Source organism: Pteropus vampyrus, unplaced genomic scaffold, assembly GCF_000151845.1.
Source record: "Pteropus vampyrus isolate Shadow unplaced genomic scaffold, Pvam_2.0 Scaffold529, whole genome shotgun sequence".
Lineage (NCBI taxonomy): Eukaryota > Metazoa > Chordata > Mammalia > Chiroptera > Pteropodidae > Pteropus > Pteropus vampyrus.
Window position 1 is genome coordinate 892582 of NW_011889310.1, and position 26556 is coordinate 919137.

Below are 26556 nucleotides of genomic sequence, written 5' to 3' on the forward strand. Positions count from 1 at the left end.
GTGGAGCCTTGTGCATTGCTAAAAGGAGGACAACCTCAATCCAAAACTCATGTGCGGCTGAAGGCTCACTCACAAAGGAAAGAAAGCAACTGGTAGGAAGATCGTCGTTCCTTCATCTGTGCCCCACTTGCCAGATTACAAAGCACTTCTGTATTAATTATCTCATGAGAGCCACCCAACAATATCTCTGTAAGGTAGGCAGAAGACTGTTTGATCCAATTTACACATGGAGAAGCTGAGGTTAGACTGCTGAGCAGCAATCTAATGGCCTTCACTTCAGATGTATCTCTGTCCCACAACCAGGGCATCATCCAAGTGGTGGGGGACACAATGGCATACTTCACCTCGCCATGGGCTACCTTACCCCAACCACACCAGGCATGGCTCTTAATTCACTGAGAAAAACTGCCTGCATCCTAGGTTTGGAGGAAGCTGTTCAAAGCCCTTCACACACACATCCAACTGTCTTCTGCTGGGGGCCAACAGCTAATCTAGTTGAATTGTCATTAGGCACCAAAAGAGGCACCTTCACAGTACATCTTCTATAGATAAGTCGACAAATGGGTCTCCTTAGCTACTGAAGAGTTTGCTTAAGAGCAGTTCCTTTTGATTCTCTCTTAAAGCAGTAATGGCCACACTACTGCTACTTCCCCACAACTCCAAAGAGCCACCAAGGCACTGGCAGCTGCCTAATACCTCAAGGAGCCATGAATCAATCCCCACCCACATACACAACTAGGGCATCTTTCAGTAGTATCAATCTTAGAATGGGGCAAGCAAGTCTCTGCCCCAGCGCCCACACTTTACAGGGCCTTGCTTGGGCCCTGCTCTAGTCATACTACTTCCCACAGAGCAAGGAGTCTATGGGGCCAAGGGGACTTGCCACCCAAAGTCTATGCTTCCCTCTTGCATGCTACTCTCATACCCAAGACTTTGAAATTCCCTGCCCATGTGTCCCAAGCTTGTTTCATGGCCTGTGCAATGTTCTTCCCTAGTTCTGCCTTCCTAAAGATGAACCATACCACAAGTGGGCAGAACCCTAGGCCTGAGAGGTGAATGAAGGGCGGCCCTGGGGCGGCTGTTGCTCTTCCATCCAGTGATGATGGAGCTTGAACATGAGGGCTACAACAGTACTTTTCTCAAACTTTAATGTCTTGTGTTCCACCTGGGATCTTAAAAATCCAGATCATGGATAAGCAGGCCTAGAGTGGGCCCTGAGAGTCTGCAGTTCTAACACTCACGTAATGCTGATGCTCTGGTCTGGGGTCCATACTTTGAGGAACAAGGCTGCTGTCTACAGGCATGTGTGGAAGGCCCCTTAGGGTAAGAGACAGAGCCAAGATGTTGGAGAGAAGGGAAGTTGGCGGTGAGCCTGCATCTTGTGACCCTACTCCAGGTCCACCAAAGTTAGAGGTGGCCTTGCCTTTTCATCATGTCAAGAAGTATCAAGAGTACATGAACCATCTGTGGGCACCAAAGGAAAACATTCAGGAGGGAGATACCATCTGTCCTTCCTTCAAAGCCTCTATGTGCCTCCCACCATCACCTCCCATGCCAGAAACTGGGAGACTACTCCTTGGAACACTTCACAATGACATGTGTCATCAATTTTCAATAACAGCTGCCCCCTCCCATGGACATTCACACAGTGCTTTACTACCTGACCACAGTGTCTGGCTCTCAGAAATCAGACATCCCACCTTGCTCACTTACCACTGGTCAGCATCAAACACTGAAGCTGGAGAAGGCACACTAGATTCTTTTTTTTTTTCTATTTCATCAAACTTTTCTCTTTTTTAAAATTTTTATATATTTTTTCAATTATCGTTGACACACAATATTATATTAGTTTCAGGCGTACAACGCAGTGATTAGATATTGACATAACTTATAGAGTGATCACCCCAATAAATCCAGGACCCATCTGACACCGTACACAGTTATTACAATACCACTGACTATTTATCTTCCATGCTACACTCTGCATCCCCATGACTATTTTGTAGCTACCAATTTGTACCTCTTAATCCCCTCCCCGCTTCATCCATCCCTGCACTCCCCAATCTGACAACCGTCAAAATGCTCTCTGTATCTATGAACTTGTTTCTGTTCTTTGTTTATCCTGTTCTCTAGATTCCACACATGATATTTGTCTTTCTCTGTCTGACTTACTCCACTCAGCACAATACCCTCTAGGTCCATCTATATTGTTGCAGATGGCAAGATTTTATTCTTTCATATGGCTGAGAAACATTCCATTGTACATAAGTATCACCCCTTCTTTATCTATTCATCCACTGATGAACACCCAGGATGCCTCCATATTTTGGCTACTGTAAATAATGCTGCAATAAACACCGAATTCACATGTCCCTTCAAAGTAGTGTTTTGGGTTTCTTCAGATAAAAACCCAGAAGTGGGATAACTAGGTCCTTCTTTGTGTCTTGTTATAGCCTTCGTTTTAAAGTCTATTTTTTCTGATCTAAGTACTGCTACCCCAGCTTTTTGTGTTTCTTTAGGGACAATAGATTCTTAATGACAACGTACCTCCACTGAGCAATCTCATGTAGTCCCTGGTCTGAGAGGGAGGACAGGACTCATCATTTATGGTAGACCTGACTCATCCATACTAACACACAGCTGAGAACCCATAACACCCCAGCCACTGGCCCACTAACTGTTACGAACAATCTATATTCAAATTACTACACCCACATGAGGAGGCCTGGAGTTTTTTCTGTCATTTATCACTGTAAAGAAAAGGATAAAAATTAAAAATAAACACAAAACCACAGAAATATTGTTTAACTGGAATATCCAACTGGGATAGAAATGCAAACCACTAAATGCATTCCTGAGGCACAGTTTTCAAAAATTTTCAACATGAACTCACTTAAATTCAATAGTAGTATGAGCCCATATAAAACAGATGAAAACAAAACTTTGTATGAAGTATAAAATGGGGTTCACAGCCCACAGTCCTGTTTACTTGGTACTCAATGGATTGATAAACACAGAGGCCCCAATGGCAGCTCCAAGAAACATCTAATGTCCCAAAGTGCCCCTTTACAAATCGCCACGGAAACATACATCACATTATTAAGGTGAGACTTTCCTCCTAAGATCACTGATTAGCACTCAAGTACAGGAGAAGCAAAAAATAAAATAAAATAAAAATGAAGGACAGATGAAGTCACGCTACAGTGGTCTGGGAGTGGGTCATAGGGCTGCCAAATGTTTTAATAACACACCCAAATGAAGCCTCATGGTCACTCGAGGAATACAGAGAACTGGGTCTGAGTCCTAATTCTGCAGCTAACTCACTTGGTGACCTTAAATAAGGCCCTTTCCTTCTCTGAGCCTCAGACAGAGGACCCAGACAGCCTTTGTCCAGATTTGATGCTCTGGGATTTTATGGTATTTCAGGATGCCACATTTAAGTGAAGATTCATGGTCATATCATCCATCACAGATAGATGCTAGAGGAAAAATATAAAGGAAGGAAAACTTTATGTTGCTCTGCTGGCACAGTTCTGTGCTTTCGTTCAGAAGCTCAAAGCATTTTAATAGCTTATTCCATTGGATCCGTAGCAGAAAAACAAGGAAATTAATCTTGAAGAAATCATATGTCTGCAATCTTTGAATATCTCTTGCTCGGTAAGGTTCCAGCTGCTTCTGCACATTGTCAGTCCTTACTGACTTCTGGATAGAGGGAAAGAAAGTAGTATTTGACTTCTGGGAGGAAGGGAGGTGGTCTTTAGGGTATAAGACCACGGAAGCAGAAAGAGCATTAGAAAGCATTTGCAGTAGTTTAAATAAGAGATGATAAAGACCCAAACCAAAGTCATGTCAATGAAGATAGAAAGAAGAGGACAGATCCAAGTGGCATTCAGGAGGACACATTAACAAGATGGGTGATGGAGTTGAGGAGGAGAGGGAGAGAATGAATAACAAGTGGTTTATCTGGGGGATAACATGCGTGGCAGTGCCATTATCCAAGCTGTGAATCTGAGAAGGAAAATGAGATTTGAGAGACAAGATGATAAATTAAAGGTTGGGATGTTGACTGAGATGTCTGTGGACCAGGTAGATAGAAATGGCCAGCAAGCATGTGGGTATATTAGTGTAAAGTCTTACAGGTCTAGGCTGGACAAATGCAGCCACGAGATTAATTTGGAAGTCCTCAGCATATAGAGTCCTTGTCTCCTTGTAATTTTGCCACTGTGTCTCATTTATTCATTAAAATATTTACAGTCCCCCCCAAAATATTTAGAGTCCCTACTTAACTTTGCTAGGCAAGGGGATACATAGGTAAATAAAGACAGACATAGTCTCTGTTCTTCTATAGCTTACAGTCTAGCAGCAGAGACAATTAACAAGAAAAAAGATACAGATCTCATTTTACATTCTGATAAATATTATGAGGGAGACAAATGGGTATAGTCATCAAGAATACCATATGGAAGACGGGTGACCTCTCAAAAAGGCCTTTAATCTAAGACTTGAAGGACATTCTTGAACAAAGGAACAGCATATGTAAAAATGTAGGAGCAAGAAAAATTTAGTCGCAAAAATGGCATGCCCACTACCTTGGGTTCTGTGGCATGCCTAGAATATTTGCTGCTGCTGTAACTGATATTTAAATGATAGTAATAAAGTAGTACAATAAGGCATGATCACAAAATTATACTCATACCAAAGCAGTTGATGCATATGAAATGGTGGTTAAGAATTTTATGTTGTCACTGATGGGACTGGATACAAATGGTTATATTAGTCAGATATCATATTACCTTAAACAAAACTTTAAATAAAATTGCTACAAAGCTCTACATTCCATTAGTAATAGTTCTGATTGCCTTAAATCATGCCAGCATATTGAAGTTGCACTTTGGGCAAAGTCACCATTCTGTAGAATTTCGGTCAAACACTGTTATTGAAGAAGTGATACTTAAAACAACATTATTTTTAATGATTAAATAGAGAGCTGCCACAAATTGAGGAAAAGAAAAAAATTCTATGTGGCCATTGGGGAAAGGATAAGTAGGTTGTGTTTTGCAATTCCTTCCTGGTGGGTTTACAATTATTCCACAGCATGACAGCTAAGATGCCTAAGAAATCACTTACCTGAATCTCAGTAATGATTAGTTCTCTATGCATTGTATGTTCACTATGAGTTCTGTTGACCTCACCACATAGAAAGACAGAGTTTACCTATTTACAATTCTAACTATTTATTCCTTGCAGGCAAAACAAAAGTGTGCTAGGGGTTGAACAATTCTTGGCCAGCAGTGTGTATTTTAACAAAGATGTTTAAGATGCATCAATTGAAAATTTAATGTATAAATCTTAGCTGGCTGGTAAGGAAAATAAAAACAAGCTTTATGTGTTATAGGCATAGATTTAGCTATATTAAAGTGTTTCTGCTTTTAAAATGAAGCCTTTATGTCAAAAAATGCAAAAGACAGAAATACTCCTCTTTGTAGTACAATTAAAAAGGAAAGTAACAAATTGTGCTAATTTCTTGTGTTTGTAATTTGGCTGAAAATTGTGGTGTTGCTGTATTAGTTTGGGTGTGGGACAGCATGCAAATGGAGAACTCACCAGCACTTATCAACTATTCTCTTATTTCCTCGATTGTAAAACGATTCAGAAATGCATGGCCTGCCTGTGGTAAACTATAATTAAGGCCATTTTTTATAATTAAGGGCTATTTTTTAAATTAACATTTTAAAGTCCACTGGCAGCCCTTATATCTTTTGTCTCACACCGGCAGGACCGACAGGGTGGGCCATTCAGAAAAAGCACTGAATCTTACCAGCCGTCAGCAAATGAGCCATGTGTGATTCTGGCAAAGGACTGAACCTCTCTAGCTTGCCGATGGCGTGCACATCACTTGGAGGCTATCGGCCCCATTAGCGTCCCGGGAACACAGTGGCTCTCTGGTTTAACACAGGTATGTGAGCCATTGCATCCACACAGGCCGAAGAACACAACTAGTCAACCCTATTCATTCATGCCATTTCCACGAATGCTAAATAGCTCAAGAGAACATGGACCGCCTTCTACACCTCTGGCTCCGGCAAACAAACTGGGGAAAGGATCTGACCATTTATAGCTTGATTTTGACTTTTGGGGTTTCCACAAGTTTAGCTCAAACGTAGTGCTGAGAGTATTTCTTTTCCTCAAGTCAAACCAGCCAAATGCCGCAGGCCACAGAATTCTTTTCTATGCTTTAGAACTCAACCGATGGATGAACGATACATCTTTATCTCCCCGATCCTCACTTTATATATCGGGAAACTGAAGCTCTGAAAGAGTAGATGACTTGCTTAAGGTTTTATGGCCATTTAGGGGCAGAGCACTGACTCAAACCCAAGAGTTTTATCTCCTCCCAGCAAGGCTCTTTCCAACACACTACATCACCCGATGTGGACGACTTGCTAGGAAATGTCCAAGCAGTGGGCTGTATGGAGTAATTTACTGGTATAAAGAGATATCAAGAGGTTGTAAGTGAACATAAACTCCAAGACTTTTACAGAATGACCTGGTTATTGAGCTGCTCAGCCTCCCTCTGCGGTCAGACCAAGGCTTACCAACTGCTTAGACTTGAACTACACCCCACTGTTCCCGGACCCTACTACCCTAACTCTGACCCATCTTTCTGTGGTGTGGCTTGTGACCTAACACTCCCTGTCTCCCTGCTCTGGCTCATTCACAGATACTTGCTCTTTCTCCCTCCTCTCAACTTCCATCCCACCATAGTCCCTGTCCTGGAATCTTCTACCCTACTGCTGCCCAACCTGGCCCTGTCATTTCAGCATTTGAAGTCCAGGCCACCACAGCAGAGTATTCCCTTTCTCTTGGTCCACCAGCTCCTGTGGACGAGGACCAGGAGCAGGGAGTGAGGTGGGGGAGGCAAGAGCACGTAAACACTTGCTTTTTCAAAATATCAGCCAGAAACTTCTCTCAACCACACCTTGGCCTAGCTACAATGCAATGGAAAAGGAAAAGCAAAAGCTGACCCAGGGCCTGGCAAAGATCACAGAAGGCCTACTGAATGAGAAGATGAAACTATGTTCCACCCACAATTAGGACTGAATACATTTCTTATGTTCTTGGCTTTTCAAAGTTGTTCATATCTTTATGGTTTATAGTAAGTTTTTCCTAGCTAGAATATTTGCTAGGTATGAAATGACTATTATTTGATGCAATTATGCAATTATTTTGATGACGGTTTTTAAAGGGCCAGGAAGTCACCTAAACTATCATAAAGATAATTCCTCATCAAATAGCATAGGTGGAGATCTTTCATTTCAAGAAGTAATCTCTGTGTAGATAAAGTCAGCAAAAAAAAAAAAAAAAAGGACTCCATTTAGCAAATGTGTGTTATACTAGTGACTGGTAATAAATATGTAAATATATAATTCAATTAGAGCTATTGCTAAATGTGTGATGATTCAAGCATGGGCTGGCTGGCATATTTTACCTTTATTAAAAAAACAGCAATGACAAGTTTCTGAGTAAGTTATAAGCTCTTAGTGATGTTTAATCCAGGTCAGAGAACAACCTGTTCAGAAGCTCTTCGACAACATTTGTTAGCATATAAATAATGCGTGCTGACTTCGGATGATTTTTACCTACTCACTGGCATGCCATCGAACTTCTACTTGGCAACATTTTGTTATCTGTTCATAATATCACTTGTGCTTGCTAATAATAAAAATCATTAAAAGTAACCTATCATTTGGAATTGTTGTGATATCAAAATGCCTATCCCACCCCCCGCCTCCAGTCTGTATTATTGAGGCCTAACTGCACTACACTGATATGTTTCGGCATCCACTGAAACCTCATTAAAGAGCATTCAGGACAAAAATGTCTATAAATGCCCATTGCAGGTAGACCTGAAGCAGTCTGCAAGGTTATCAGGGGCATATAAACCAAGACTCCACTTAGGAACAAAAACGCTCAGGACTTTAAGAGACTTTAAAACGGAAGAAAAAACCATGCACCTCTACTGCTTTTACAATTAAAAAAATTTAAGTAGTATAAATTTCTCAGGAAAAGGGTAAAGAAATGTCCTAGTAAGTCAAACACGATCTGAGTCATGAAAGGGAGCTCAGAGGTCATCGGGGCCTCAGAGCTGCCCTTCTCCCAAAGCTGTTCCCATCATCCAACAGCTCAAGGCATTAGACAGTCTCTCTTTACACCAGGTCAAAATCTGCCTCCCTGTAATTCCTATAAATCAGTCCAGGTTTCTTGGGGTTAAAAAAAAAAAACCAAAAAACAAAAACTAGTGTCTTTATGGCTCTTCATGTGGCATTTTTCACATGTGTCTTCTCACTGGACCTTCTCAATAACCTCGTGAGGCAGACATCCCTATTACCCTTCTGCTATAGATAAAGACCTGGAGGCTGAGAGAGGCTCAGTTAGTCCTCGGGGTTGCAGAGCGGTGAAGTGGCAGAGGCAGGGCTTCAACTCAGGTTCCCTAATTCTTCCTGTTAATGCCATTTTCACTACCCAATTTGGCCCTGGTGAAACATTAAAAAAAAAAAAACAGCTTCTGCTTCCCCATGAGAACAACCTTGAAGGCTGAATTGGGTAGAATGATTGAAGTCGTACTCTCTACAGATGCTCCCCAAGAGATCTCTGCTACTCACATGGCTTTAAGTACCTCACGCAGAGGGGCCAAAAAGCCCAGGCACTTATCCTGAGTTCTGGAGTAACAGACTCACCTTCCCATCTGGATGTCCCATAGTACCTCAAATTCAGCAGGTTCCGAGCTGAACTTATCATCTGTTCCCCATTCTCTCCTCACTCTCCGTTCCTGATCTTGCTCAGAGATACCACGCTCTATCTAAGCAGCCATGCCAGAGACCTGGAGGATTATCCTCGACACCTCTCTCCCTCCCATCCCCTCCCCACAACATCATAAAGATTTGACTGACAACTTTGAAATTTCTTTTTATCTGCCTCTTACTCTCCATCACTGCTGCTACTGCCTTATTCCATCCACCATGAAATCTCATTTAGACAAATCTGACAGCCTCCTAAATGGTCTCTGTGCCTCCAACAGCATCCCTCTCAAATCCACCTGAATCCATGTAGATCGCCACCAGAGTGAGCCAATATGGCACTCTATGTGCCCCCCCACCCCTCCCACTACCAACTTCAATGGTTTCCTGTTGCCCCTAGAGTGACTGTCAAACCTAGCTGATTAAGAAAATCACTGGGTATGTGAGAGGGACATCTTTATATTTGCGAGTTCCCCAGGTTATAAGAATGAGTCACCAATGTTTGGGAATTAAAGTGTACAAGGCAAAGTTTACACCCTCAGTGATCTGATTCCTTCCCACCTCTCCAGTCGTCATTCCTGCCACTTCGCCTTGGCAACAGACACTCCAGCAATCCCAGAAACATACCATGCTGGTTCACACTTCTGTGCTGCCACCGAGGCTGATCTCTTGGCCTAAAATGTTTCTACCCTTAGCCAATCTCCACTGAACCTTCAAAACTTAACTGAGATGTCCTTTCTTCAAGGAGTCTTCCATGATCTCAGCAGACTGGTTTAGGCACCCTTCCTCTGTGACACTATAGTATTGCAGAGTTCTCTATCATAGCACTTAAGACATTGTGTTGAAATTATTTCCTTGTGTGTCTGACTCCCTGGCAAGCCTATAAGTTCCTCAGACCAAGAAACACATTTATTTACCACTGGTAAGTGCCTGTCACATAATAGGTGCTCAGTAAATGTTGACCTGAAATGAGCTTGGTTTCAAGAAGAGGCTCTACACTAACTGTAGATGTGGATTTTAAGAAACTCAATTCACCTGCTTCGGCCTCAGTTCTCACAACTATAAAACGGGATAGTAAATCCTCATGTTCATTTCATGGATATGCCAAAATATGAATGTCTACTAAGTGTCAGACACTGGGCTGTGTGAAGATTGAACTGATAAATCAATGTATATGTTTTTTATAAACTGTTACATAGTATTGTAAATATATTTCTGTAATTTTAGCTTTTGCTTAGTCTTTCTGAACCAGAAATAACGATTTCATTCTATAAAACCAAAGTCTACTGAGGTTTAGTCTCTGGGAGGCTCACCAAGGTATCAGGGTAAAGTCACTTAGCCCAGAGGGAAGTGCACTGACCTAACCAGGATTGGAGGTACACTCTGGGAAAACATTCCATACTGAGAACTCGCTCTGACAGGTGCAGTGCTAATCTCCCAAGGACACAGGCTTCACAGCTGAGTGACACTGAGGAAAGGTCACTAAGCCCCAATTCTTCACCCCACTGACGTCTGCTTAACCTGTGCTCAGGTTTCCACGGTAAAGGGTGTGATGCCCAATGCAGCAGGTTAGAGTGGGCTCAACAACCTGACTTCCTAAGGCTCATCCAGGTCTTCCTGAAGCCTGTTTATTCAGGTGAGTACTGGGAGGGAACATCCAAAGTGTTTTGAAGGATGAAGGCAGACAAGGCGGGAAGAAAAGTCTGAGCAGAGGTAACATGTTAACCGTCCCAGAAGAATACTGCTAGAGCCTGAGATAAGATAGGAGTGGGGAGTAATGAGAAATGAAGCTAAAGAAGTAGGTAGGAAGCACATCAGAATGCCAGGCTAAGTGACTTGAACTATATGTTTTAGGAAACTGAGAAGCCACCAAGGAGACTCTAAATATTTTCTTGTTTTTATTTTCTTGTTGTTACTGTTGTTCTTGTTTTTGTTTTTTCTTTGCACTGAAATGATGACTAAATCTTCAGTTTGGAAAATCATTTTGTGTTGGTGGACTGTACAGAGGGGGTTTTGGGGGTGTGGTGAGAGACCAGAACCAGAAAGAGAAGATTGAAGATCACTGCAATAGTCTAAATGAGAGATGACAAAAGCTTGAACCAAGAAATAGCATGAGGATAAAACGGTAGATTAAAAAAAATATTATGTCTACGGCCATGCCACCCTGAACGTGCCCGATCTTGTCTGACCTTGGAAGCTAAGCAGGGTTGGGCCTGGTTAGTACTTGGATGGGAGACCATCTAGGAAGACCAGGTGCTGTAGACATTTAAAAAAAAAACACGAGCTAGAACTTCACACCCACTATGATGGCTGTAATCAAAAAGACTGACAATAACAAATGTTGGTGAAGATATGGAGAAAATGGAATCCTTGTCCATTGCTAGTAGGAATGTAAAATGGCGCAGATGCTTTGGAAAAGTCAGGCAGTGTCTATGGAAGACAGGTAGTTCCTCAAAAAGTTAAACATACGGTAGCCATATGATCCAGCAATTCTATTCCTAGGTATCTACCCAGGAGAAATGAAAACATTCATCCAGACAAAAACTTGAGCACAAATATTCAGAGCAGCATTATTCATAATAGCCAAAGAGAACAACCCAGTGTCCATCAACTGATGAATGGATAAACAAAATATAGTATATCCATTCAATGGAATATTATTTAGCCATAAAAAGGAATGGGAATTTTATTTTTTAAAAAAATTTAAATGCTCTATAAAGGACGTTAAGAGAATGAAAACAGAAACCAGACTTGGAGAAATATTTATAACATACACATCATATAAAGGACTTGTACCTAAAGTTAACAGAGAACACTCAAAACACAACAAGAAAACAATCTAATTTGAAAATGGGCCATAAATCTGAACAGATAGATACTCGCCAAAGAAGCATATGAAAAGATGCTTCACATCGTACGTCATTAGGGAATTTCAAATTAAAACAATGAGACATGATCATGCACCTATTAGAATGGCTGAAATCTAAACAACTGAAAACATCAAATGCAAGCGAGGGGGTGGAGCAACATAAATTCTCATTCATTGCTGGTGGGAATGCAAAACAGTACAGCAACTGTAGAGGACAGTCTAGCTCTTTCTTACAAAACTAAGCACACTCTTACAATATCACCCAGCAACCACTCCGCTTGGTATTTACCCAAACATGTTAAAAACTATGTCAACGTAGATATTTATAGCAGCTTTATTCATAATTGCCAAAACTTGAAAGCAACCAAGAAGTCCTTCAGTAGGTAAATGGATAAATAAACTGTGGTTCATCCAGACAATGGAATATTATTCAGCACTGAAAGGAAATCAAATATCAAGCCATAAGAAGACACGGAAGAACTCTAAATGCGCATTACTCAATGAAGGAAGCCAGTCTGAAAAGGCTACATACTGCCTGATTCCAATTACATGACATTCTAGAAAAAGTAACATAGAAACAGTAAAAAGACCAGTGGTTGCTAAGCTTCTGGGGAAGGAGGGAAGGACTGCACTGAAAAGCCCATGTTCCAACTATTCATGAAAACTATTCTGTATTATACTGCAATGATGGATACACAGCATTATGCTTTTGTCAAAACCCATATAAGCGTACGACACAAAGAGTGAACCTTAATGTAAATTATGAACTTTAGTTAATGATAACGTATTGATACTGGTTTATCAATTGTAACAAATGTACTGCAGCAAAGCAAGGCGTCAGTGGGGAAAACTATGGTCAGGGGAGTGAGAAGAGGGGAATATATGGGAACTCTGTACTATCTGCTCAAATTTCTGTAAACCTAAAACTACTCTAAAAAAAGTAAAGTATTAATTAAACAGAAAACATAAAGAGAGAATGAAGTACAAGTCTATGTTACAATGTGCAGGAACTTTGGAAACATTATGCAAATTGAGACAAGCCAGTCACAGAAGACTGCACGCTGTATGATTCCATTTATAGGAAAGGTCCAGAGGAGGCAAATCTATGGAGATGAAGAGTAGGTTAGTGGTTGCCTAGGGCTGGGGGGAGTTAAGGAAAAATGGAGATCGACTGCTAATGGCTATGGGGTTTATTTTTGGAGGTTTAAAAAATGTTCTAAAATTTATTATGGCGCTTGTGGTGATGGATGCACAGCTCTGTGAATATGTTAGAAACCATCTGAAATGGATGAACTGTATGGTGTGTGTATACCTCAAAAAAGCTTGAAAAGTACTAATGAACTGGAAAATCTCAATAAAATGGATGATTTTCTAAGAAACGTAGCAAGTTGGAATTACAAAGAAGTGAAAAACATGGGAGAAAACTAGGCTATTAAAAAAAGTTTCCTCCAATGATTGTTTTAGTGCCCAGTTTTTCGGCAAGTTTTTTCTAATTTATGAGGAACAGATAATTTCCATGCTCTAAAAGTAGCTCTCAGTGTAAAGGAAAGGAAAGAAATAAGCCCTGTTCATTTTATAAAACTAAAGTTATCCTGTGCACAAAACGTGATCAACACACAAACACACAGAGAAAGAAAACTGAAGACTAATGTCAGTTACGATATAGATACAAAAATCCTAAATAAAATACCAGCAAACAAAACCTGGCAAGACAAAAAGAAAACTACACCATAAGAGGGATTATTCCAGGAGTGGAATTTAATATTAGGAAATCTAGACGTATAGTTTATGACAACGATTAGCTAAAGAAGAAAAACTGCATGAATGACAAAAATTTCGTATCTTAAATTCATTTCAAAAATCTCTCAAGAGGAAAAATATCTATACCAGAATAGAAAACGGGGGATAAAAGTTAAGAAAGGGAAAAAAAGTTCAGCTTCACTAGTAGTCAAATAAATGTAAATTTTAAAATAAGACACTAATACTTTGCAGTCAAATTGGCAAAAAAAAAAAAAAAACAAAACACCTCAGTAATATAAAAAATTCAGACAATCAGGGCATGCCCCCATTCTGCCTCTAATATGAGAATTATTACAGGGCTATTTAGCAATTCCCAGAAGCCTTAAAATGGGCATGCATGTGGAACAATTACACATCTAGGAATTTATTCAAAGGAAGAAAAGATTTTTACAAAGACAGCCACAGAATCCTCATCTCTGCATTGTTTACAGTAGGGAAAAACAGAAATAAAATAAATGTCCAACAGTAGTTAGTCAAAGAAATTGTGGTACTTTCATTCAATGAGATTCTCTGTGAGCACTGAAGATACAGGAGAATAATGAACTTAAAAAGAATGCTCAGAATATATTAAGGAAAAAGCTTATGAAAGAGTATATATATAGAAAAGAAGACCAAATGGTTATAATAAAATATTAATAGTGCTTACCTCTGAGTAGTAAAAATATAGATGACTTTTATGTACTTTCATGTTCTCCTTTTTGTATATCTGTGCTTTCTACATGGTGTATAATAAAGATGTATTACTTTGCTAAAGAAAAATTCAATAAGAGTACCTTTTAATGTTTCTACTTTTTAACTTAAAAGTTCCATTTCTATAGATTTATCCTGATGACATATCTACATAAATGTTTATGTGAGGACATATATTATAATTGCAAAAAAGATCAACTAAGTATCTAGCAATAGTAATTGTAAAGTATGACATAGCTATTGCGATAGCTATAGAATATTGGGCAACTATTAAAAATCATGAGGTAGAAGAATATTTAAATACATCAAAAATTCAGTGACAAAGGCAGATTATAAAACATTAACTACCCTACAAAGCTAATTAAAAAAAAAAAACTATGTAGAAAAAATGGAAAGAAATATACCAAAATGAACATCAACTATGGTTTGCTCCAAGCGAGACCACAGGTGATTTGCTTATTTTCATCTTTCTGCACTTTACACTTTTTTACAATGTACCTAATTTTAAACTCCAGAAAAAACTTAAGTTTGCATTTGAGGAGCAAGGAGAAAGAAAAGGTAGAAAAAAACATAACAGTGAGTACAAACACAGAAAACTCTGGAAACCAATATATCAAGATGTTAAAAATGGTAGATCCTTATTGGTAGGAACATGGGTGAAGGTTACTTTTGCGAGTATGATTTTCTATTTTTTGTTTTCCAAAAAATAAAAAAAAAAATTAAGACAAAATCAAGTGAGAGAGAGATGGATATTTCCCTCATTGGTTCTAGCAAGGTGGGGACCCTGGCCTCCAGGACTGCACATGGGAGCACCACCAGTGAAATAATGCAATGATGCTAGCATCTCCATTCCACTGCATGCTGGGAAGCCCCTTACCCTATACCAACAGCCCCACAATTCAGGGTCATATGCCTCTAGGCCTTCAGAACCTCCAGTCTTGCAGTCTCCAGTCAGATGGATTTCTCCCCTGCCATGGCCCTCTACTCCAGCTTTTATGCCATCTTCCCCCTGCCTCTAGACTGAGCTACCAGACTGAGCTCTCAAATCTTACCTCTCTACCACAGCACCTTGCATAGAATAGAGAAGGTGTTCAATTAACATTTATGAGGCTCTGAAAGGCAAGCAGGTATGAAACTGTATCTTGATGGCTGACTTGAGACTAGAGAGACAAAGATACCAGCAACCCAGAAGTGTTTCAACCCAGCTCACCGCCTGGCCACTTCTTGTAGCGTACAGGGCTGCAGTAGTCTCGTGGGTGAAGAGTGCCACCTAGTGGAATCGAGTAGGAATAGGCAGTGATAAAAGCAGGTCAAGATCAAAATGAAATAGTTCAAACAGATCTCCTTCGATATAAAAATATACGTAGCATCAAAATAAGTGGAATAGTGGGGACCAAATGAACTGTCTGTATAAGGACATGTCAGCAATGAAGTCAGTGTAGCATCGACATACAAATTTACCTGTGATGCGTTGTTTGTTTTGTTTCAAAGTGAAAGAACTGCCAAGGGCTTACAAATTAACCCTAAGGGTCAAGTATCATAATGCTCAAAGTTTCTGTGGATGCTATGGTATTCCCATAACTTTAAAATCGTCCTACCATTTTCAGCATTATTTCTTACTTAGTGGGGAGATGATAGAATTTGTCATAAAAAGTATGTGAAAGGAGAAACCACCTTTGCTAAAAGTTCATATAAAGAAAAATATGAAAAAATAACTTTTTTCCTTAAAACAAATTAGTCTTTTAAATACTTGCTTGGTGTATCGAGGCACAGATTAGTGTTTTTAGAAAAAAAAGCTTTTAGGAACAGAAACACTTGGGTCAAAATCACATGGTCCTTATATTTTCCCCTTTAAATATAAGCCAAATAGTGGCTGATAACCTGAGCAAGTGAAATTCCTCAATTTCCTCTAATGGCAGAGTAGAATGAGGTCCCATTGCTCAAGCTCACACATAAAAAGCCTGAAAACACGTGTGGACGAAACACCTCAGCCCTGGTCTGTGTCGAGTGATGCCCTCTCTTTCAATGCAATAAACTGGAAATGGTCAGTCTGGACCTGGAGCTTCACGGAACCGCACAGACTTCGTGATGCCATGGGTACTATATTATACACAGCTTGCAAAGCCCATTCTGGACAAGCATTTTTGAAAAGCAAGGCACAGGATTTTTTTTTTTTTTAGTTGAGCCAGGAGATATCCTCGCCAACATAACCAGAAAGTCTGTGGAACTCAAGAGGTAACACCTTATCTGCTTCTAAACACTAGTAGAATAACAGAGCTCACACTAAAGTAGGGTGACTTCCATAACACCTTTCCTCTACACTTCTGCAAGTTGATGCCTGAACTATCTCTCGCCCTAACTTGCCCTAATTTGGCCAAACCTATACATTTTAGCCATATTAACATTTTTCATTTTTATTTTTATTTTTTTTAGGCAAGGCAACCCTTGATTGACCTCACAGATTGCAAAGACCTTGTCAGCTTATAATCCCTTATTTTTAATTTTTTTACACCTACAGCACCTGGTCTCCCATCCAAGTACTAACCAGGCCAAACCCTGCTTAGCTTCTGAGATCAGATGGGATTGGGCTTGTTCAGGGTGGCATGGCTGTAGATGCCATATTAATATTCTTAAAGTCTAATTCTGGCCATTTCATATTTCTCCTCCAACTCTGTTCAAAAATCTTCAATGCTCCTAAATTGCCTATCAAAAAACAGTTGAAATACTTCAGTATAGTATTCAAGGCCCTCAAAAATGTGGCCTCAACCTAACTTTCCAAACATATTTGACATAATTCTCCCATGATGATGAGCCTGTGCTCCAGCCAAACTAAGTTGCTTACTGTTCAAGTGTATCAATATATATTTTTGCACTTCTCCAGTAGTGGAAAAAACAAACAAAAACCAGATCACCCCTAAAAGCCAGTAGGACCATTCCCAAGTGCTGTAAATGGCCTGCCCAGAAAAGAAATATCTTCACAAGTACCATCACACAAGACACTGCCTTTGGAAATACAGATCCATGAAGGATGAGTCAAGAGTTTATACCTCTCAGCACCTGACCTTGTTCTGCTACTGACTAGTCCACTATGAAGTTTTGACATTTCGTTGGTTCTACTTGTTCATTATTTTTTTGTATTATTTTCGTAAAACTCACTGACAACTGCCAAAATGCTATAACTTCAAAAAAAAAGTCAATTTAGATGAATTTTAGAAAAATTTTGCATGGCATTTTGAGATCCTATGAGACATTCTGGAATGTCCCCCAAAATGGAGTTGAGAATCACTGTCTTAGCTAGTATGTTTGCCTCTCTCCATGCTTTGTTGTTTTCACTTATAGAATGAGAACAAATGATGCTCCTACTCTATCTCAAGTCTCTTGTCTTGGATATTATGAGAACAACTGCTGCTTATAAAGAACTTTGTTTTACCCAGAATAAAGGAGTTACATATAACCCAGATTAAACAATTTAACTATAACTACAAATCCCCCATGATAGCCAACAAGTTACATATTACCAACAAAATATGAGACACTATCACATTATTTGATAACACAGTTATAAAGTTCTTTTAGGATGCAGAAAAACATTAATGTTACTGAACTTACACTGGGAGACCATGATGCTTGGGAAGGTGTACACTAAACAGCAAAACAGAATTGTCCTTGGGAGGAAATTGGATCTGGAGCCGGCTTTAGAGCTCTCAAATCTTACCTCTCTACCACAGCACCTTGCATAGAATAGAGAAGGTGTTCAATTAACATTTATGAGGCTCTGAAAGGCAAGCAGGTATGAAACTGTATCTTGATGCCTGACTTGAGACTAGAGAGACAAAGATACCAGCAACCCAGAAGTGTTTCAACCCAGCTCACCGCCTGGCCACTTCTTGTAGCGTACAGGGCTGCAGTAGTCTCGTGGGTGAAGAGTGCCACCTAGTGGAATCGAGTAGGAATAGGCAGTGATAAAAGCAGGTCAAGATCAAAATGAAATAGTTCAAACAGATCTCCTTCGATATAAAAATATACGTAGCATCAAAATAAGTGGAATAGTGGGGACCAAATGAACTGTCTGTATAAGGACATGTCAGCAATGAAGTCAGTGTAGCATCGACATACAAATTTACCTGTGATGCGTTGTTTGTTTTGTTTCAAAGTGAAAGAACTGCCAAGGGCTTACAAATTAACCCTAAGGGTCAAGTATCATAATGCTCAAAGTTTCTGTGGATGCTATGGTATTCCCATAACTTTAAAATCGTCCTACCATTTTCAGCATTATTTCTTACTTAGTGGGGAGATGATAGAATTTGTCATAAAAAGTATGTGAAAGGAGAAACCACCTTTGCTAAAAGTTCATATAAAGAAAAATATGAAAAAATAACTTTTTTCCTTAAAACAAATTAGTCTTTTAAATACTTGCTTGGTGTATCGAGGCACAGATTAGTGTTTTTAGAAAAAAAAGCTTTTAGGAACAGAAACACTTGGGTCAAAATCACATGGTCCTTATATTTTCCCCTTTAAATATAAGCCAAATAGTGGCTGATAACCTGAGCAAGTGAAATTCCTCAATTTCCTCTAATGGCAGAGTAGAATGAGGTCCCATTGCTCAAGCTCACACATAAAAAGCCTGAAAACACGTGTGGACGAAACACCTCAGCCCTGGTCTGTGTCGAGTGATGCCCTCTCTTTCAATGCAATAAACTGGAAATGGTCAGTCTGGACCTGGAGCTTCACGGAACCACACAGACTTCGTGATGCCATGGGTACTATATTATACACAGCTTGCAAAGCCCATTCTGGACAAGCATTTTTGAAAAGCAAGGCACAGGATTTTTTTTTTTTTTAGTTGAGCCAGGAGATATCCTCGCCAACATAACCAGAAAGTCTGTGGAACTCAAGAGGTAACACCTTATCTGCTTCTAAACACTAGTAGAATAACAGAGCTCACACTAAAGTAGGGTGACTTCCATAACACCTTTCCTCTACACTTCTGCAAGTTGATGCCTGAACTATCTCTCGCCCTAACTTGCCCTAATTTGGCCAAACCTATACATTTTAGCCATATTAACATTTTTCATTTTTATTTTTATTTTTTTTAGGCAAGGCAACCCTTGATTGACCTCACAGATTGCAAAGACCTTGTCAGCTTATAATCCCTTATTTTTAATTTTTTTACACCTACAGCACCTGGTCTCCCATCCAAGTACTAACCAGGCCAAACCCTGCTTAGCTTCTGAGATCAGATGGGATTGGGCTTGTTCAGGGTGGCATGGCTGTAGATGCCATATTAATATTCTTAAAGTCTAATTCTGGCCATTTCATATTTCTCCTCCAACTCTGTTCAAAAATCTTCAATGCTCCTAAATTGCCTATCAAAAAACAGTTGAAATACTTCAGTATAGTATTCAAGGCCCTCAAAAATGTGGCCTCAACCTAACTTTCCAAACATATTTGACATAATTCTCCCATGATGATGAGCCTGTGCTCCAGCCAAACTAAGTTGCTTACTGTTCAAGTGTATCAATATATATTTTTGCACTTCTCCAGTAGTGGAAAAAACAAACAAAAACCAGATCACCCCTAAAAGCCAGTAGGACCATTCCCAAGTGCTGTAAATGGCCTGCCCAGAAAAGAAATATCTTCACAAGTACCATCACACAAGACACTGCCTTTGGAAATACAGATCCATGAAGGATGAGTCAAGAGTTTATACCTCTCAGCACCTGACCTTGTTCTGCTACTGACTAGTCCACTATGAAGTTTTGACATTTCGTTGGTTCTACTTGTTCATTATTTTTTTGTATTATTTTCGTAAAACTCACTGACAACTGCCAAAATGCTATAACTTCAAAAAAAAAGTCAATTTAGATGAATTTTAGAAAAATTTTGCATGGCATTTTGAGATCCTATGAGACATTCTGGAATGTCCCCCAAAATGGAGTTGAGAATCACTGTCTTAGCTAGTATGTTTGCCTCTCTCCATGCTTTGTTGTTTTCACTTATAGAATGAGAACAAATGATGCTCCTACTCTATCTCAAGTCTCTTGTCTTGGATATTATGAGAACAACTGCTGCTTATAAAGAACTTTGTTTTCCCCAGAATAAAGGAGTTACATATAACCCAGATTAAACAATTTAACTATAACTACAAATCCCCCTATGATAGCCAACAAGTTACATATTACCAACAAAATATGAGACACTATCACATTATTTGATAACACAGTTATAAAGTTCTTTTAGGATGCAGAAAAACATTAATGTTACTGAACTTACACTGGGAGACCATGATGCTTGGGAAGGTGTACACTAAACAGCAAAACAGAATTGTCCTTGGGAGGAAATTGGATCTGGAGCCGGCTTTAGCTTCTGTGAACATAGGAATTCCTTCTGAGGTAGGGATGGGAGTTCAGGACGAGGAGAAGATAACGTCTCAATTTCCACTGGGTTCTCTGTTGAAATGTTTCTTTCTGCAGAGAGATTATAAATGAAGCACTGGGAATAGAGGCTGGAAAACTACAGAGGGCTTCCTTGTCAGTAGTATGTTTTGTTTCCACAAAGCCATTTTGTCTGTAATCGCAATTCAGCAAATTCTTTATGACAGAATTCTTTTATTGCAACTGTCTCTAAGAGGTTGGACTTCTCCAAGCAGCAGTCTGTTGGGAATTCTAATATTAGACTATAACTGTAACTGTAAATAAGGGGTCTACAAGTCACCAGAGTCTCAGACCAAAGAGAAGGTTACAGACCATGCAGACTGCACAAGAAGCCCATCCCAAGTAGATTGGAAGAGTACAAGTCATTCTAAAAGGATTACAGAAAGGAATCCAAGAATTGTAGACCTATCTTAGAGACAGAAAAGGCCTTGAGAGATAATCTGTTATAGCTCTTTTACAGAAAACAAAGGTTTATGCTAATTTAATGTAGGCTTAAAATTAAGAATATATCACTTGGTAACCTCAGCTGAAAATAACTATTGTGAAATAAACAATACATGTGGTACGATTTTACCTAATAAAATTAAGTAAACTTTTAAAAGATTCTATGACTATTTTTGAATATAAAAAGGTCAGCATAAATTATTTAGTAAACTAATCTGAAAGTACTAACTAGTTCTTCCTGCTTTTTATTTCTTCTTCCCCATTCTGTTGAGTCATTGCTTAGGTCACTAGGTGCCTCCAGCTCTTACTAGAATCACAAATGATTTTGACCTTTCAGCGGAAGAACCATCCCAAAGACCTAAATAAACCCTAGAGGAATGCACTAGGTCTTGGTTTTCCTTAGGACTGTCTTTGTGTACAGAGAAGGGGATCTAGATTAAATCATTTTCAGAACTATCTATACGTCCCAACAGAGGTTGCTAGTTTCCCAGGTCAGAAGCTAGGGAAAACTAAACACACAGCATAGTTCTGGGCTTCTGAAGTCTTCTTCTCGGCTACAGGAGATAAGTTCCAGATCTCCCAAGACTTGGTGTGTTGGCTGTCAGACAAGTATAAGGGAAGGCTATTCCATCTCTGAAAGAGCTCTTCATGCAGAAGCTAAAGGGCCATCTGTCTGGGACATTGAAAAGATTACTGCATTGGATGAAATTTGGGACTCCAAGAACTCTAAAAGGGGAATGAAAGAACAGCAATCACACCAATCCCGGACTGGTTTGCTGCACTTTGAAATTTACAAATGATTTTCTTCTCCATTATTAGTTGATATTCACACAAAACCCTGATGAAGCCAATGTTGTTAGGATGATATGAGAGATGGGAAATTTATGTGCAGAGAGGTCAGTTCGTGTCATGCAGCTGGTGACTAGTAGAGCTAAGATCTAAACACTCCTTTCCCAGTAATACAGGGCCCATGAACAGAAGATAATCTTCTGTTTTCTGTGGCCCTATCACCCTTTCTGGAGAGCCTCCAGGATAGAGACCTTGCAGAAGACACAATCTAATCTTCTCTTGAAACTTTCTGCACAGCTGTGGAATATGTAGTCAGGGGTGTCCGTGGCGCTGTGGCAGAAAGCATGAGAATCAGCGGAGTAAATTCTACTCTCAAGGGAGTTCCTATTCCTTTTTAGACTTCCTCAGCTCTCTAATGAGGGACAGTGCTCCTGGATTTATTCTGAGTGCCTATGTCGGAGTCCTTGAGAAGTAAACAGAGGATTATTTGTGTTTTACTAGAACAACTAACATACTGAGAGGAAATAATTTTGAGCAGGCCTCATAATGACCAGAAGGTAATAGCACTTCATTCAGACCCTAAAAGTGCAGAAGTTAGGGCTGCCATCTATCTTTGAAGTGACTATGAACAACTAGTTTTCTAACCTAATTAATCTGGTACTAACTTAAGTAATTCCTTACTTTTTCTACCCTAAAACCGAGATCAGGGAAATGATGCAATAATGTAATTCAGTCTCAGCCACATTTGTTCACCTTTGAGAGTCTTTTGTCTTTAAGAGCAGTGATGAAATCTATCTGAAAATGAATATCCTAAAATGTCTCCCCTCAGCAATTTCTCCAGTTCATGAAGAAGAGATTTTAGTTTGCAAATACTTAGTGTGTAGGTGGCCTTCTGATTATGAATGTGATGGAGTAGTAGCTTGTAGCAGACTAATATTTCTACTGAGAACAACTAGGAAAGCCAGATAAATGTTTAAAACATCTGTTTGAAGACACAGGAGCAATGATGAGGCAAGAAGACTTCGGGAAAGAGAGGTGATAATACTCTGCAGTCATTTTTTTCATCAAGACATTTGCTGATTCTGCACATGAGACAAATGGGCAGGGATATGAGTAAGGGCCTGGACTGAGGGCCTCTACTAAGAGGAGAGAAACCAGCAGAGCTTTGGATCATCTTTTGAGGATGGAGAAAAAATATTTGAAGCTTGAAAATCCAGGATTCTGGTGAGAAGAAGGGGAGAAACTGATAGTATTTCCCTCAAGATATTTACTGAATTTTGAAACTGCATTAACCAAAAAAAACCTAAGAAAATGACTGTCAAACTAGAATTTTATACCTAGCAAAAATTACCTTTCAAAAAAAGAAGGATAAGATTTTAGGGAAAAAGTGGCAACGCTGGCATTATAGTTTTTGAATCTCCTTAAATCACCCACTTAAGACAGAGTGCTAGAACGGCAAAACAAAAACCCACAAACAACATCTACAACAATACTAGGTGAAAAAGTATCACAATGAAACCCAGAATATGACTAGGTAGAGATAATTCATTAATATCTACAAGAGAGTATAGTATCGTCATCATTTGGGAGGAAGCAGAAGGAATAAATAGGGACGTCTGAAATACCTGAAAATAGAAGTACCGCAAAATAGTCAACATATACTTACTGCAAAGCACAGCAGAACATTTTAAGAACAACAGTCCCAAGAAGGAAGAGTCCTGCATATTCCAATGTCTGAGTAAGTATGAGAGGTCTGAAGGGCTGAGCTGCCTGGGCTCGAGCAAATAAAAAAATTCATCAACCATGATGAGAGACAGCTTCCAGTCTGGGATGCAGTATGCTGGAAGAAACACCATCCCCATAGTTAAGACGAAAAACAAGCCAGACTAACTTCAAATTCATGAAAATTTTCTAATGCACTGAGGTTGCAAAGCAGCAAATTTGCCCCAAATCTGAGGATACAGTCCCTGCAGGAGGGAGAAGATATGAACACTCACTTATCTGGGGTAAGCTTACTGAAAACTAAGAAGAGTTCAGCTAGAAAGATCAATGAATTGGTGATATGTGGATGGCAGGACAGTGTGACGCCTCTGAGGGCCTCGGAAACTGGGGAAATCTACATTGTTTTGCAGACTCTTTCTCCATGAACCCTGCTGGGTGCTTTCAGAAAAGATCAGAGAGAGCCCTAAGAATGGACCACTGAGATGCAGACTTTGGAGAGAGGAACACTGGCCATATGGAAGGGATAAGATTCTCTACCCCATGCATTTCCCCCATCTCCCCTAGAAGGGAAAAATGTCTAACTCTGTGGGGGAAAGAACAACAAACTCTGTCATCTCTAGGGCACTGGAGGAAACTCACTGCAGCTAGGAGAAGGAAACAGAAAAAATAACTATTTTTGGAGGGACGGTCAGAAATATGTGGTGAGCCCAGAACTACACAAGGGAAGAGACAAAAGACTTGAGACTGCCATACTCCTTGAGACCAAAGAACATAGTACCTAAGACCAAGGATTAAGCGAAACAATGGAAAATGCCCTCCTCCCAATATCCCACATCGCTAAGCAAATGAATTCAAGCAACTAGTAACAGCAGGATTCTATGGGCGGGGCGGGGGTCTCGGAACAGAAGAGGAAGAAGAGCATGCAAAGAGATGATCTGAGGCACACTGTAAGGAAAAACCTAAAGCTCAGTGTTTAAAGACATTGCTAGGGAAGACCAACTCTCACCCTAAGTGTAAGGAATTACTACAGGAATTTGAAACTTGTGGTGCAGATTATAGATAATAAATTTGATGGCACAGACGTAGTTTCATATTGTAAAAAATCATCATCTTAAACAAAATAGAGAATAAATAGTATTAAGTAAATAATATATCTTAAATAATAAACCTCTTCTAAAAGTAGTTTATTTACTGAAAGACAAAAATTAATGTGAAATATAAATTTACCATATGAACCAGCAATTTCACTCCTAAGGAAGAAGTAAAATGAAAACACGTACACACAAAGACTCGAAAGCAAATGTTCATAAAAGCATTATTCACAACAGCCAAAAAATAATCAAACGTTCATCAACTAATAAACAAACAAAATAGGGCACACCTCAAACAGTGGAATACTATCAAGCAATACAAAGGAACAAAACACTGATTCATGCTACAACATAAATGAATCTCATTACGCTAAGTAAAAAAAGCCTGATGCAAAAGACTCAATACTATATGATCCAATTTACATAAAATTACAAAAAAGAAAATTCTATAGGCATAGAAAGAAAATTAGTGGTTTCCTGGGGAAGGTGACTGACTTATGGTATGAGGGATCTTTGGGGTAATGGCAATATTCTAAAGAGTGGATTTTGGTGATGGTTGCACAACTTTGTAAATTCACTAAAAACCACTGAAGTGTACCCTTAAAAGGGTGAATTGTACAGTATGTAAATTATATCTCCATAAGGCTAACTTTTAAAATGAAAGAGAAAAAGACTTTCTCAGAAAAACAAAAATAATGATGAAAATCATAGCCAGTAGTATTACTCTACAGGAAATCTTAAAGAAATTCTTTAGGCCCTGAGCAGTCAAAGGCAGTGGCTGACCTTGGCCTACATGGGAGCCCCTCACAAGAGGCCACAGAACTAACACACCTGGACAGACCACAACAGAGCACTATCTGACTAGCTCCATTAGGGGCACACCAAAAAGGTGGTCTCAACAGGTACACGAGACTTCTGGGGCGAATCCCACTCCTTGGAGTCAGCCCCCACACAGCAGCTCAAATCCTGTGGGCGCGGCCAATACACACCAGTCAGCCTAAGAGTCAATCTCATCCACTGACGTGTAACAGCAGTCAAGGCTTAGCTACAACAGGAGAATACACACAACCCACACAAGGAACACGCCCAGAGCCCCTGGCACAGGTGATCAGGGAGATTGTGCCACTGGGCCACATGGGACACCTACTACATTAGGCCATCTGGCCAAGGTTGAGAGACGTAACAAATCTTTCTAATACACAGAAACATAGAGAGGCAATTAAAATGAGAAAACAAAGAAACATGCTGCAAATGAACAAGGAGAAAACTCCAGAAAATAAAAGCTAAATGAAATAGAGGCAAGCAACCTACCAGAGACAGAGTTCAAAACAGTGGTTAGAAGGATGCGCCATGAATTCAGAGGAAGAATAGATGAGCTCAGTGAGGACTCCAAAAGAGAGATAGTAAGCATAAAAAAGGACACAGAAACCATAAAAAGAACCCATCAGAAATGAATAATAACTGAAATGAAGAATACACTAGAAGGAATTGATAGTACATTAGGTGAAGCAAAGAATCAAATCAGTGAGTTGGAGGCAAGGTAGCATAAAACACCCAATCAGAACAGCAAAAAGAAAAAAAGAATAAAAAAAAAGAATAGAGGGAAGTTGAACCTATTTGAAGAAGTAAGGACTGAAAACTTCCCTAACCTGGCAAAGGAAATAGACATAGAAGTCCAGGAAACACAAAGTCCCAAACAAGAGGAATTCAAACAAACCTAAACCAATGCACATAATAATTAAAATGCCAAAGGTTAAAGACAAGGAGAGAATCTTAAAAGTGGCAAGAGAAAGACAGCTAGTTACTTACAAGGAAGCTCCCAAAAGAATGTCAGCTGATTTTCAACAGAAACTTTGCAGGCCAGAAGGGAATGGCAAGAAATATTCAAAGTGATGAAAAACAAGGACCTACAACCAAGA

At 39.5% G+C, this 26556-nt stretch overlaps 1 long non-coding RNA gene and 1 other non-coding gene across 2 annotated transcripts in view; one reads left to right on the forward strand and one right to left on the reverse strand.

Annotated features, from left to right (window-relative positions):
• LOC105307921 overlaps positions 1–26556 on the reverse strand; it is a 134571-nt gene that overhangs the window by 93959 nt on the left and 14056 nt on the right. The gene's annotated exons all lie outside the window — the stretch shown is intronic.
• Positions 10945–11063, forward strand: LOC111733147. The gene has a single exon (XR_002777856.1). It is a non-coding gene; the product is annotated as a 5S ribosomal RNA (ribosomal RNA).